At 44.0% G+C, this 15,190-nt stretch overlaps 1 non-coding gene across 1 annotated transcript; it reads right to left on the bottom strand.

Moving 5' to 3' along the window:
- Positions 1 to 11,537: 11,537 nt before the first annotated feature.
- On the bottom strand, positions 11,538 to 11,608 carry LOC116277763 (small nucleolar RNA SNORD113/SNORD114 family). Its single transcript, XR_004187233.1, has one exon. It is a non-coding gene; the product is annotated as a small nucleolar RNA SNORD113/SNORD114 family (small nucleolar RNA).
- Positions 11,609 to 15,190: the final 3,582 nt, after the last annotated feature.

Raw genomic sequence — 15,190 nt, 5'->3', positions numbered from 1 at the left:
TAATCCCCAGTATCTCCATTAAAAAATAAATAAACAGGGTGGGAAGGAACAGACTGGGATTTCAAAATGTAGAATAGATAAACAAGATTATACTGTATAACACAGGGAGATATATACAAGATCTTTTGGTAGCTCACAGCGAAAAAAAATGTGACAATGAATATATGTATGTTCATGTATAACTGAAAAATTGTGCTCTACACTGGAATTTGATACAACATTGTAAAATGACTATTACTCAATAAAAAATGTTAAAAATAAATAAATAAATAAATAAATAAATAAATAAGCAAACAAACCTAATTACCCCTCCAATTTTTAAAAAACGTTAGCATGAAGTTAAATGGAATTTTAACTCATAAATTAATATTTACGTATTACAAATAAAAACTATTTAACACAGTAGAATGTATATATCCGGTTGACCCTTGAACAACGCAGGTTTGAACTGTGCAGGTCCACTGACGGAGGATATTTTTCAGTGGTAAATACTACAATACTACACTGTTCTTGGTTGGTCGAATCCTTGGATGTGGAGGAACTGCAGATATGGCATGCCAACTATAAATGATATGTTGATTAACACCCGCCCCCCGTTGTTCAATGGTCAACTCTAATGAGTAATTACATAGGCCAGATGCACCAATACTAATTCCTTCCCTTAACAGCAGAATACAGGTCATACACTTTATGAATTAGACTTCATTCTACTTTTTTTTTCCATCAGTTTTCAAACATACTCAAGTTGAGTCAACAGTGACCCACAGCACAAGCCAGAAATATTTCCCTCGGTTGCAAAATCTGGCATTTAAAACTAGGTGATCCTCACCAAGCCAGACCCTGAGCTTCACAGACTTGATTGTTTCCACCTAGTCTTTTGATTTGTGTGACAAAGAACTAGTCTCTAGATTCTAGGACATATAAAGGGTATCTACAAATCTATAAGAAAAGGACAAACAATACACTAGAAAATGGACATGGACATGAATGAATAGTAATTCACAGCAAAAGACATCTGAAGTGCACAAGATGTATAATATATGAAAAGATTGCTCAATCTCTTTAGTTATCAGGGAAATGCAAAATTAAAACAACAATTAGATACACATCTACTAGGTGTGCTGTTTCATATTTCTACCGCTGGAACTTAGTGGAGAGTGAGCATTCAATAAATATCTGTCAGATTTTACAGCCTTTGTAGTCATTCTGGGTTATGGTTTCTAGGACATTTTAAATGGTCTCCCTGTAATTAAAGAGATGAAAATTAGGACAACGCGATCCCATTTTCACTTATTAGATTGGAAAGAAAGAAAGAAAGAAAGAAAAAAGAGCCAAGCCTCAAAATAATAACATATTTACTTTCTCTTTCTGTGTCTCTCTCCCTGTCTCTCTTTTTCTCTCAGTATCTATCTATCTATAATTTTTTCTTAAGTATTTGATAATAGTTGCAGGGGTGATGCCCTTTCAGTTAAATACTTCAGTATGAATTTTCTAAGAACAAGGACATTTTCTTACCTTTGTACCAGCAAAGTACAACTGTTCCGATTTCTCCACATCTTCACACTTTGTTATCTGACTTTTTGATTCTAGCCATCCTAGTGTATGCCAACACTGTTCTCTCCTAGGAAAAGGAAATCCTAGGTCACGAGCCGCGTTCCTTTATCAGGTCTTTTTGGTCCCTTTCAATCTGGAACAATGTCTCAGTCTTCCATTAACTTTCACGATCTTGATGTTTTTGAAGAGCACAGGTCAGTTCTTTGGAAGAATGTCCTTCAATTAGGGTTTATCTGATGTTTCCTCAGGATTAGATTTGGATTATGCATTTTTGGCAGGAATTCCACAGAAGTGACGCTGTGTTCTACTTGGTGTATCCAGAAGCACGAAGTATTGCTTAATTTCAAAATTGTTGGTATTAACTTTGATCATTCGATTAACGTAGTGTCTTCCAGGTTTCTCCTCTGTAAAGGTACTCTTTTCCCTTTGTAATTAATAAGTATCTTATAGGGACATACTTTGAGACTATGTCACTCTCCAATTTTTCTTCAAACTTACATTCACTATTTAGCATACATTGATGATTCTTGCCTGAAGCAATTACTACTATGATGGTGGCCAAAATATGATTTTCTTTTACATGTGTAGCTGGGATTTTACTGTGCCAAAGAGCTTTCTCTTCTTCCCCGTGTATTTATTCATTTGTTTATTTGTATCAGTATGAGATTCATAATTTACAGGTTAAAATCAGTTACTACTATATGTATTTATAAAAGTAGCTTAATTGAGATCTAATTTACATACCATAACTCAAGTTAGTTGTACAATGCAATGGTAGTTAGTATATTTATAGACTTGTGCAGAAATCACCACAATCTAACTGTAGGACATTTTGATTACCCCCAAAAGAAACCTTGTGGCCATTAGCAGTCACTCCCTTTCTGCCCCTGACAGCCCTAGATAACCTCTAATCTCTTTCTAGATTTGCTTATTCTGGACATCGTATATAAATGAAATCACATAATAGGTCATCATTTGTATCTTGTCTCTGTCACCAAGCATAATTTTTAAAAACTGTGATAAAAATACATGTAACATGAAGTTTAGCATCTTAACCATTTTTAAGTGTATTGGTCAGTGGCATTAAGTATACTCACATTGTTGTGCAATCAGCACCACCATCCAGCTCCAGAACTGTTTTCATCTTTCCAAACTTAAACTCCGTACCTATTAAACATCAGCTCCCTATTTCTCCCTCCTCCAGCCCCTGGCCACCACCATGCTACTTTCTGTTTCTATGAATTTGGCTACTCTAAGTACCTCATGTAAATGAAATCATATAGTATTTGCCCTTCTGTGACTGGTTTATTTCACTTAGTACAATGTCCTCAAGGTTCATCCATATTGTAGCATGTGTCAGAATCTCCTTTTTAAAGACTGAATAATATTCCATTTTGGTGTATATGCCACATTTTGTTTATCCAGCTATCCATTGGTGGACACTTGGGTTGCTTCCTCCTTTCAGCTATTATGAATAATGCTGCTATGAACATGGATGTACAGATAGCTCTCTGAGTCCCTGCTTTCAATTCATCTGGGTATATATCCAGAAATGGAGTTGCTGTATCATACGGTATTTCTACTTTTAGTTTTCTGAGGAACCACCATATTGTTTTCCACAGTGGCTATACCATTTTACATTCTCACTAACAGTGCACAAGAGTTCTGATAAGTTTAGCCTCACCAACACTTGTTATTTTTTATTTTATTTATTTATTTTTATAGTAGTCACCCTAATGAGTATGAGGTGGTATCTTACTGCAGTTTTGACTTGTATTTCCCTAATGATTAGTGAGATTTAGCTTCTTTTCATGTGGTTCTTGGCCTCGATGATATATATTCTTTGGAGAAATGTCTATTCAAGTCCTTTGTCCATTTTTAAATGGAGTTGTTTGTTGCTGTTGTTGTTGAGTTGTAGGGGTTCTTTATATATTCTGGATATTAGCCCCTTATCAGACAGATATATGATTTGTAAATATTCTTTCCCATTCCATGGGTTGCCTTTTCACTCTGTTGATTGTGTCCTTTGATGTGTGGAAGTTTTTCACTTTGACCTAGCTAACTTACCTATTTTTTTTGTTGCCTATGCTTTTAGTAGAAATCCAATCCAATGTCATGAAGCTTTCACCTATGTTTTCTTCTAAGGGGTTTATAGGTTTCAGCCTTACATTTATATCTTTGATCCACTTTGAGTTAATTTTTGTGTAAGATGTGAGATAAAGCTCTGACTTCATCCTTTTGCATGTGGATATCCACTTTTACCAACACCATTTGTTGAAAAGAATTATCAGTATTTTAATGCTCAGATTGTTCTAGTTTTGGCCAGAGGGAGTCTCTTCAAGCTGGCTGTGTCCTTTTGACATGTCTCCATCATTTTTAAAAAATTCATTTATTTTTACTGAAGTGTAGTCAGTTTACAATGTTGGGCCAATTTCTGGTGTCCAGCATAATGTTTCAGTCATACATGTACATACACATATTCCTTTTCATATTCTTTTTTCATTATAGTTTACGTCTCCATCATTTTTTGAGCACATCCTTTCTTTTGATCATATCAGGATGTTTCAGGCCCATCTTGTACTTTCCTAGTCCTGGCCCTGGAGTCAGCCATTTCCCCCAAGGAGACTTGTTTCCTTTTAGTGGACAATAGCACTGAGGACACCAAGATCTGGGTCCTAGAACTGCTCATTGCTTCTGTCATGTTGCTGATTCTAGGCCTTCTCAGTGGACAGAGATAGGATATAAATATGAATGTGTATATGTAGTGAATCCATATATACGTATGTATGTAAATCCATACTCACATCTATCTTTCTACCTGTATATTAAAATCCACAATAAGTTCTGACTGAAATCTACAATACCAATGTCACAGAGAAGAAAAGCTGTTATTCACAACACCCCAGTGTTCGTAGACTTTTCCTTTTCTGTTTGTAACTCCCTTCTCCAACAGTGAGAAACCCGACCCTCATTATCCACAAGAATTTTACTTATTTGCTCAGTCCTAAAATACACATTCATTAATTTCATATTCACTAACCTGATTCACTGTGGAAGATAAGCCTACCAACCAGAGGCCAGTGTTTGTTACAGTCCTTTTTGTCTTTAGCCTGATGGATACCTTGTTCAAAAGTTACTTGGGTTAGTTCTTCCTGCTCCCCTTTGGGTGAGGCTGTATTTGAAATATGACTAAGGTTCATTTGTTTCTGTCTGTGTTCTGTTTTTGGATTCCACCCCCATCTTTGTTAATTTCATTTATTTTTTTAAGTATGTGAAACATCAAGGTGGTTTCAAAAGTCAGAACAGTATGGGGGAAGTGTATAGCTCAGTGGTAAAGCACATGCTTAGCATGCATGCGGTCCTGGGTTCAATCCCCAGTACCTCTGTTAAAAAAAAAGAAATTATATCAATAAGTATGTTGTTGTGACAACAAGAAGTGTCATTTCTCTGTCCCATTCCTTTTAGCTGGCTCCCACCCAGCCCTCTAGGCAACCATTCTCAATAGGTGCTGGTTTAGCCTTTCTACGTTTCTTTTTGTAAAGATAAGCAAATATACATATGTTTTCTTATATCATCTTGTTTCTTACTCGAGGGGTTGTGTACTATAGATGCTTTTGTGCACTTTGCTTTTTCCACTTAACAATGTGTCTTGGAAATCACTCCTCCTTCATCCATAGTTTTCTTCCTTAGTCTTTTTACAGCTGCATAGCACTCCATTGTGTATCTGTACCACAGTTTATTAGACCAGTGTCTGTGTCTAGGAACTGACATTGTGGCCAATATTTTGTAATTATCAATCATGCTACAACGAATTACCTTATGCATATGTATGTTCACATTGTGGGAGGTGTATCTTTAGGGCCAATGGCTCGAAGTGGAATTGCTGGGGCAAAAGAGAAACACATATGAGTTTTTTAGATGTCAGATTCCCTTGCACTGGGGTTGTAAAAAGGACATTTTCAAAAGCACGGAGAAGAAAAGCTGCTATTCACAAGAGAAACCAAACAGTCTTCCTTGCCGCCATTTATTAGTCCATGTTGGTTTTAAGACTGAGGGATTTAATTTCACAAAGACTGGTTTTTACAGAGCGATTTAATTTCACCAGCATTGTTGGAGCCTCTGCAGGTGGCTACACCCTCCTGCCACACAACCTGATGCTGTTATAGGAACTGTTTAGTTCACAGAAGCAGCAACTGAGGTCACGAGTGATAAGCCATGAGGGGCCCTCTTGGACTGTCTGCGCTATAGGCAATTTTAGAGATGAAACATTTGTTTCTTTGTGGGATCCCAGGCCTCCCAGGAAAATCTGATTAAAGCCCTCTCCTTAGTAAAAAGCCGAGAAAGAGAAAAACAGTCCGTGCATCCAGGAGCTGGGCTAGAACTCACAACCAGACCTTGGTGTCCTCCCGTTGAATGTGAAGAGTTTCATAGTGCACCAGCGCCAGACAAGGTCACTCTGCGACCCGCCAGAGATCAAGACAAGAACAAGACCGCCCATAATCATGTCTGAACACGGAACATGAACACTGGCCAAGCCACAGAGATGACCAAGTAGTTCCCTAACCTGGCTATATGCTGCCAATTACAATTACCAATTACAACTTGAGCCTCACTTTAATCTTCCCTCTTTCTAGATATTTAAGATCCCTAATCATAGAATCACCCCACCTCCCATCCAGAGCAAAGCCCTACTTCCTTAAACCCTGCCCTAAAGCATGTACCCACTAGCCCAAATCCTAGAAGTTCTCTCCTGCGTCCTCTACTGAGACACCCCACAGTTCCCCACAGTGTGCATTCTCTCTTGTTGAAACGGGCAGTCAACCAATTTTGTTCAACCACCAGTGTACTCCTGGGGGGGTCTTTGGCTGGAAGGCTTTGACATCATTTACAGAGCTGGCTGCAAGTTCAAGGGCTCTTTGGACCCTCTAGTCCTCAGACTCCTAATTAAGTGGGCCGGAGCCTGGAGCATCATTAAATAGATGGAGAAAGTAAGGTCTAGACAGATTAAGTGACTTCCTCAAAGTCCCCGCCTCCGAGCTGGTAGCTGGATGTGAATTGGAAGCCACGCTGGCTGACCCCAAGGTGAGGTGTGTCCAGCAGACACAGGACCTGTCCCCAAGCCCATTCTAGCCCAGCTAAACCCCAACAGGGAGGCAACAGCGCCCCCCCACCTGCCCCCGGGGGCCACAGACCTGCCTACAGCACACACACGGGCTCAGATCTGAAGGATGGCTTTTTTCTCTCCCCGCCCTAGTTTTTTCTTTCTGCTGATTGGAGCAGTAAGATCCCAGGTTGAGGTGAGGGATGCAGGAACCCCCACACCTGGGTTGCTCTCAAGGCGTTTCAGGCAGTGAGGTCTCAGCCCAAAGGGCTTCCTCTTTCCTGGTCCACCTGCTCTGGTTCCTGGCTCTGGCCCCTCACAACCCCCATCACCAGGAGCATGCCTCATTCCCATCTTTCTATTTCTCATCTCATACCTCCCTGTCTTGGCCTGTGCCATCCCCTCAGTCTGGAATGCCTTCCTCCACTTCTCATCCTCAGCCTCTCCTAATTTCCCTTCAAGACCCAGCTTGGTGTCACCCATGAGGTAGGGGAAACCTTTCCCGCCTCCTGCCTCTGGCACTTCCACACCCTGGAGAGACCCTCCCTTCATTAGCCTTATCACCCAGAAGCGCCTGTCTCCCTGCTAGGCAGGGCCTGCATATCTGTTCTGTCTGGGGCCCCCAGTTTCTGCACTGGGCTGAGCTGGGCTGGGCTTCCAGGCAATGCCCAGCAAGTGCTGACTACAGGACCCCATCAAGCAGCTGAATAGTGTGGGTGAAGGAGGGGTGGTAAGACTGGCCTCTGCCTGCCTGGAGACCACTTGGGATGGGGCTGCCAAGGGGACTCTCTGGATCTGGGGGACCCCAAGTTTCACCCTGCAATCCTATTGCCCTCAGCTTCCTGCCTTAACCCATCTACTAGCTGCTGCCCCCTCCACAGCTCTTGGCACCCCAGGGCCTCCTGGCACACCGTCCCCTTACCCCAGGTCCCTCTGGTGCCCCACGATCTGACTATACTGACCTCATGTTGAGCTGTTTAAGCTGTCCCCTTTTCCCGACAGGGTCTGACACCTGGAAGTATGCAGCACAGGGGTTGGTTCAGCCATGTCATCCCTACTGCACATCCTCGACTGTCCTGCTGGCTCTTGGTCCCCTATGCAAGACAACACCATCTCACAGAGCCAACAGTGTCCAATGCTTATGACAAGGAGTCTAGGATGGCTGGCTTTCTTTCTTTCTTTCTAAGGTTTATTTATTTATTTTAATGGAGGTAACTGGTTATTGAACCCAGGACCTCATGCATGCTAAGCACGCGCTCTACCACTGAGCTATAGCACTCCCCCCTCCCGCCCCAGGATAGTTTCTTAGATAAAAATATTCAGCTATACTCAGGAGATTTCAGAATCTCCTTTCCTAGAGGAAATTCTTAGAGCCCCAGCTAAAAGTGACCTCCACCTTCTGGTTAGAGATGCTCTCCAGTACGGCTGCCCAGCACTCCCTTCCCTCCTCTTCCCTTGGCAATGTGGCCTTGCATCCTGCCAGCCCCCCCAGCATTGCAAAACCAGGCACGTGGGGATGCACGTGCCTAATGGCCCCAAACCACACTGGGTCCCTTGCACATGTCCCCAGAGCATGTGGCATGGACTGGAGTTCATGATTGCATCTGCACACCAGCCAGCCGTCTATCCATCCATCTGTCCATCTGTCCATCCATCTCAGAGACAGTTCCCTCAAAGCTTCATTTCTGAGATTTGGAGTCTTTCTGTTTCTTTGAATCACTGGCAGATTTGCCATTCATGTCTCCTTGAGGCCTGGAGCAAGGGCGGGCTGGCCACTCCCAGGTCTCTGGCCACACTCTTAGGGTACTGGCTCTTTGGCTCAAATGTCACCCTTGGCTTTCCAAGGCCAGGAAGGAAAGGTCCCTGCTCATCTTTCCAGTGTCAACTTCCACCTCATCCTTTCATCCACCCGATTTTTCCACCACACTCACCTCTCTTATGCCTCCCAGAATCCACCCACGCTATTCCCACTTTTAGGAATGGCCTTCCTGCATCTCTCTCTTGGGATCACAGAATCATGCAGTGAAATATGCCTGTGGATGTCTCTCCAGCTAGGCTGGGAGGGCTTAAAACCAGGGAGTAGATGGGACTCATGCTTGCATTCCCAGTGCATTGCATGGGCTGGAGCCACAGCAGTCTCCAGTTATGTGGCCAGGTAGAGGGTTGGGTAGGTGTTTAGAGTGGGTGGATGGGTGGATGAATGGATGAATGAATAGGTGAATAGGAAAAAAATTATGAAAATGAACATATGTATGTATATTCATGACTGGAACATTGTACTGTACACCAGAAATTGACGCATTGTAACTGACTGTACTTCAATTAAAAAAAACAAATTAAAACAATAACATTTTTCATATATTTAGTTAAATAAAATATATGATTAAAATGAAAAAATAGGTGGGTAGGTGGGTCACTAATGGGTGGATGAATGGGTGCAAGCCTGGGCGAGGGGTTGGGTGATGGGTGAGTGAGTGGATGGATGGAAAAGTGGGTGATGACTATTCTAATGCTTTGGGGTTTTTTGTATTTGAAATTTTTTTCTTTTTCTTTTTTTTTATTGAGGTGTAGTCAGTTACAATGTGTCAATTTCTGGTGTACAGCATAATGTTTCAATCATACATATATTCATTTTCATAATAGGTTACTACAGGATATTGAATATAGTTCCCTGAACTATACAGAAGAAACCTGTTGTATATATATTTTATATATATTAGTTAGTATCTGCAAATCCTGAATTCCCAATTTATCCCTTCCCACCCCCTTTCCCCCCAGGAACCATAGGTTTGTTTTCTGTGTCTGTGAATCTGGTTCTGTTTTGTAAGTTCATTTGTGTCCTTTTTTAGATTCCACACGCAAGTGATGTCATACAGTATTTTTCTTTCTCTTTCTGGCTTTCTTCACTTAGAATGATGATCTCCATGTCCATCCATGTTGCTGCAAATGACATTATTTAATTCTTTTTTATAGCTGAGTAGTATACCACAGCTTCTTTATCCAGTCATCTGTCAATGGACACGTTCTAATGTTTTGACCTGTCCTGTCTGCTTCCTGGACCCTCCCCTCTGTCCTCCCCGCAACACAGAACTTATCTGTTATCATCCAGAAGAACAATCCGCTCTCTTCAGAAAGATCCTTCCTCAGTGTTAGAAATGGAAGGTGATGAAGCCACATCTACGCAACAACTTTGGAGCAGAGCTGAAGTGACAGGTTGACAGTTGGACAGACAGATCCCTCAGAGCAAGGGAACCGAAGAGCCTGGAGCTCTGATGTGCCTGGGAGGGCCAGCTGCCTTGCATGGAGACCTAAGATAGGAAGGAGATTTCTCTTTCCTCCTGGGCTGCCTCGGGGCTGCTAGAGCCACTGCGAACTTGGAGGTCTCCCCAGAGATCGCCTCTTCCTATTGCCACACTGCCCTGAATTCCACCATTAGATGAAATCATTCCCAGTAAGGCTTTGTCTTCTTCAGACAGCCTCTGCCACAAACATGTTAACTGCTTCTGGATGACTGACATTTCAGTATAAAATACCTTTTAATCTGTCATGGGAGGCAGAATTTCCGGTGGCCAAGAGAGATGAGGTAACTTTACTGTGTAAACCTGTGACCCTCTAAATGGGCAGAGAGGGGCGGAGGCTGCCAGTGATTTGACTGAAGGGTTCGGTGAGTCGTGGCTGACTGTAGGAGGCAAACATTCCTTTTGTTAACTCTACACCCTTCCCCTTTTCTTTTAAACACCTCCTTCCTTCCTTCCTTTCCTTCTTTCTTCCTTTCCTTCTTTCTTCCTTTCCTTCTTTCTTCCTTTCCTTCTTTCTTCCTTTCCTTCTTTCTTTCTTTCCTTCTTTCTTCCTTTCCTTCCTTCCTTCTTTCTTTCTTTCTTTCTTTCTTTCTTTCATTCTTTCTTTCTTTCTTTCTCCCTTCCTTCCTTCCTTCCTTCCTTTATGGAGGTGCTGGGGATTGAACCCAGGACCTCATGCATGCTAAGCATGCACTCTACCACTGAGCTATACCCTCCCCTCCCCCTCCGTTTTCTTTTGACTACATGCCTCCCTCTACCCCAGTGTGTGTGGTTCTTCTGGGGCTAACTACCCCCAGCCCAGTCCAAAGCTCCAGGAGTGGACCCATGACTAGCATGGCTGATCAGGGCAATCTGTCATCCTGACCACAGGATCAGGAATGGGCATGTGACCCAAGCCAGGCCACATGACCTGAAGCTGGGACTACAGGGAAAGAGGCTTCCCTTTCGCCCTATCTGTTCATGTGGAGGTGCGGTGGCCACCCCAGGAGAGGAGCTGCTGAGAATAACGTTGTCAAAGAAAAAGCAGAGCCCAGTCCCAGTGAGAGAGAGTTCTCAGATGTGAAGTGCACACCCAGGTCTCTTCAGTTACTGGAGTAAGTCCCTTGTCCTTCAGATGGTTTGACTTCTGTTTCTGTCACTTACAACCCACAGATCCCTGAAGAACACATCCACCTTCCTGCCCTCTCCTGCCCCAGTGGGGTTCTCTGCTCATTTTCAAGATTGATCCTTTGACAATGCCTCACCTTCTTCTTTTTATCTGTCTTTCACATTTTTCAATGGCTTGATTACTGATTTATTAATCATTAATCTAGGGGGGAGGGCATAGCCCAGTGGTAGAATATGAGCTTAGCGTGCACGAGGTCCTGGGTTCAATCCTCCTCCGTTACCAATCAATCAATCAATCAATCAGTCAATCTAATTACCTCCCCCAACCCCAGAAAAAAGAAAACATACATGTTAAAAAATCAGAAAAAATAATTAACTTAAATCCTAGACCCCAAATAGGAATATAATGTTTGTATATTCCTAGCGTTGACCCATTGGGTCATTTACAACAGAAACTAGACAGGAGTTTGCTTTGTGTGGCATCAGAGTTACAGACACATCACATTCGTATATGACTCCTATGCCACCAGTCAACATCACTGGTCTAGCATGGGCTCTTTTTCTCTGTGTCATCTCCGTTTGATTATTGATTAATTCACTATTAAATAAATAAACATAAATCATACACACACACAAAAGAAGTGTCCTTTGAGGTCAAAGCATGCCAATGCCACGGTCACGGCTCTGATCCAAGGGCTGGAAAGGACCCCTCAGGCCACTGAGTCCATCCCTGGGCCCCTCCAAATTCTCCAGGCCGGCCTCAGGAGTGACCTGGACCAAAATCTCCACATTAGCCTTGGGCACCTGGGCTCTCCGCCAGCTCTGCCTCTCAGCCTGCAGGGCAACTTCCTTGTTGTGGAGGGGCGTGCCTTTCTCCTTCTTGTCTGCAGTGCTTTATCTCTGAAAGCAGGGCCTGGCGAGGGAGTGGGAAGTGGGGTGGGGGGAGCCTCAGCTTCCAGCTGTTACGCTCTTGAAGACCATCTGTTCTCCCCTAAAAGGTGGCTGCAAAGATCCTTAACAATTCCCAGCTCCAAAGTGCCTGTGGTGCAGGTGGAGAAACCAGGGCCCTAGGAGGTGACTTCCCCCAGGGCACCCATTCTTCCATGTGTTCCTCCCCACTTTGCCCTCTGGGCCCCAGGATCCCGTGGGTGGCAGCACGGGGATGCCAGAGAGAGCTAGCCAGCTGTATCTTTGCTGGCCAGGGATCTGACTCACTGATCCATCGCCCAGGGAGCACTTGCTGGGTGTCGTAGCCTAGGATGGTGCAGCTGGGTCCTGCTAGGCCAGCGTCTGGAAGGGGTCCCACGCATCCTTTCCAAGCTGTCTGCCATTGGCAGTCCCACAAAGCACACAGACCTAATGACTGGCAGCAGACATTTATTGAGTGCTTGCTCTGTGCTGGACAATTTAAAGAGCTTTTCTTCCATTATCTCAGTTGATCTTTTCCACACCACTGTAAGGCAGGAACCATAATTACCGGCATTTCATCGATAAGGAAGCTGCGGCTCGGCAACCTGCCCGAGAAGAAAGCCGTTCCTGCTGGAGTTACTAGGCAAGTAGCAGCCCAGGATGACAGTGGGGGCATTTTGGCACCTGCATGTCCTTAATAAGCCCACCTAAACCACCATTGTCCAGGATGGGGACGGGAAGCTGGCTGTGTTGTAGATCTGAATGGGGGCACAGCCCTGAAGGTGGGGACCAACAGGGGTGGCCCCTCACCCCAAAGGGTCATTCCACATCCTCAGGGTGGGGAGGTATCACAGCCCCCCTATTCCACACACTGCAAAGCACAGCCCCTCCCTCCAGGAGCCGGGCAGAGCCCAGAATGGCCTGGATTCAGCTGTGTCTCCCAACCCCAGCCTCTGAGGATCACTTCATGCGAGTCCCTTCTTTTCCACCTTGGTGACCTCATCTTTGCTATGAGCTGATAGATGCCGTTAAAGGGAAATCTCCAAAGCGGTAACATCACAACTCATACAAATATAAAGTGAATGCATACCAAAGATTTTATTTAGGTCTTTTATTAATGAGAGAACTGGGAAGACGTTACAATCAGACTCTGCAGACAGATGTAAATGAACTTGCCAGTGGCTGCACCAGAATATTTGGAACCATCTTCTCTACAGGGCAGAAATCAGTTGTATATCTACATACAGAGTTTATTTGCACATTTAATAACAGGAATCCTCAGCTCTGTGCAGGTTAACTCTTTCTCAAAAAAAGATGTTAAGCATAAGACTTATTGTACCTAGGTTTAATGGAAGTCCAGAAAGACCTTGTTATATCTGTTACAAATGTATCAGCAAGAAAAATAACTTGGTGTGATATTCTTATAAGTAACTTAAATGCAAATGAGAAAGAGCTTTTGGGTAAACTCTTTAGGAATTATTATTATCATTATTATTTTTTATTGAAGTACAATCAGTTACAATGTCAATTTCTGGTATATAGCACAATGTCCCAGTCATGCATATACATACGTATATTCATTATCATATTCTTTTTCATTAAAGGTTATTACAAGATATTGAATATAGTTCCCTCTGCTATACAGAAGAAATTTGTTTTTTTATCTATTTTTATATATAGTGGTTAACATTTGCAAATATCAAGCTCCCAAATTTATCCCTTCCCACCACCTCCTTTGCACATGTTACCTCTTGTCTCTATAGTTTCAAAATGGCCCAGCCAGAGACAAGGGTGCTGCCCCTATGGATCAGATAAGCTGTAAAGTCCCCTAGATGCACCAAGTCCCATTGAAAGGACACCTGGGAATAGTTCTGTCCATTTAAAAGCCCTTCATTGTTTTTCCTGACAATGTATAGGGCTGAACTAGACAATGGCTGAGACTTTTTTTTCCAGCTCCCAGGCGTTCCTGGGCTGAGAAGTGCCCAGCCCTTGGGGTTACATCCACTTTCTGACTCATCCATCTCCTCACTTCTTTGCTTTGAAGACCTGGACACTGAGGGGCACCACCAGCTCACAGAGGGCTTTTGTGAACTTCAGGGAAGGACGCTTCTGCCTCCTGATGGACACGGCCCCAGGCCAGGACCCAGGGATGCTAGAGGCACCCAGGCTGTATTTCTGCCCCCACTTTCCTCCTTGGCTAGGTGTCTCTGGCCAGGGCACAGCCTGACCAGCTGTGCACAGTGGCCTGCTGCCATGTGACACTCCACAGTCACTAGTGGTGACCCCCTGAAGGATCTAGAAGAAAGCTATCTGCTTAGGTTTGAGGTAGGAGCACAGAAAGACTCTGATGCTACGCCTGAGAGGCTTTTTTGGGGGTGGTGAAGATGGGCAGGGCTAGGGCACTGAACCTAGAAGGGTGGACCTCTCTGCTCTCTCAAAACCTGCTCTCCATCTGGGCCGGATTTGGAATTCAGGAGCTGCAGTCACCATTGTCCAACCTGAGCCAGGAGAAGGGTTTTGGGGGAGTCTCTCTGTCTCCCCTACTTTGCCTGGGCAAATTGGTGGGGAATCAGGGCTAGCAGTGGAGCTGCCCCCTCCTCACCCAGGGTGGCAGCCCCATGAGGCCTGGCCTCCCCCAACCCATTTCCAAGCCTTGCTCCTGGGGGCAGGGTGTGAAGACTCAAAAGTGGCAGAGGAGCAAGATGGGAACTCAGTAGCAGGGAGCAGCCATTCTGCCGGCTCGCTGCCTGCAGGCTACTCTTCCGGGCTCAGTGCTTCCCTGGGCCTGGGCTGCAGGCAGGCAAGACCTTTGACGGTGAAGGATACTGAGACTGGGAAAGGGCAGATGGCTTCCCCGAGGCCTCAATGACCCATGGAACCCTGAACAGCTTCCTAAGTGTAAGCTGCCCACTCCAGGGGTGGATAGACAATGCTCCCCACCTACCAACCCTCATTCAGCTCTAGGCCCCTCCCTGGCCGGGGCATCTGGTCTCCTATGAGCTATGAGAGAGTCAGATACACTTTCTTGACTGAACACTTGCTGTCCCACTCTCAGATCTTTGCCTTCTGAGTCGAAGCCTTTGTCTTGACTGTTTTCTTTGAAATCTTGATGACTTATTTTTTTTTGCTATACAAATCAACTTAAAATTTTAGAACATTTATTTTATTTTTGTACTATTTATTTATTTGGGGGGGCTTTATGTTTATTTATTTATTTTGA

The sequence above is a fragment of the Vicugna pacos genome, chromosome X (genome assembly GCF_048564905.1).
Source record: "Vicugna pacos chromosome X, VicPac4, whole genome shotgun sequence".
NCBI lineage: Eukaryota > Metazoa > Chordata > Mammalia > Artiodactyla > Camelidae > Vicugna > Vicugna pacos.
This window is presented reverse-complemented; position numbering and strand designations above follow the sequence as displayed.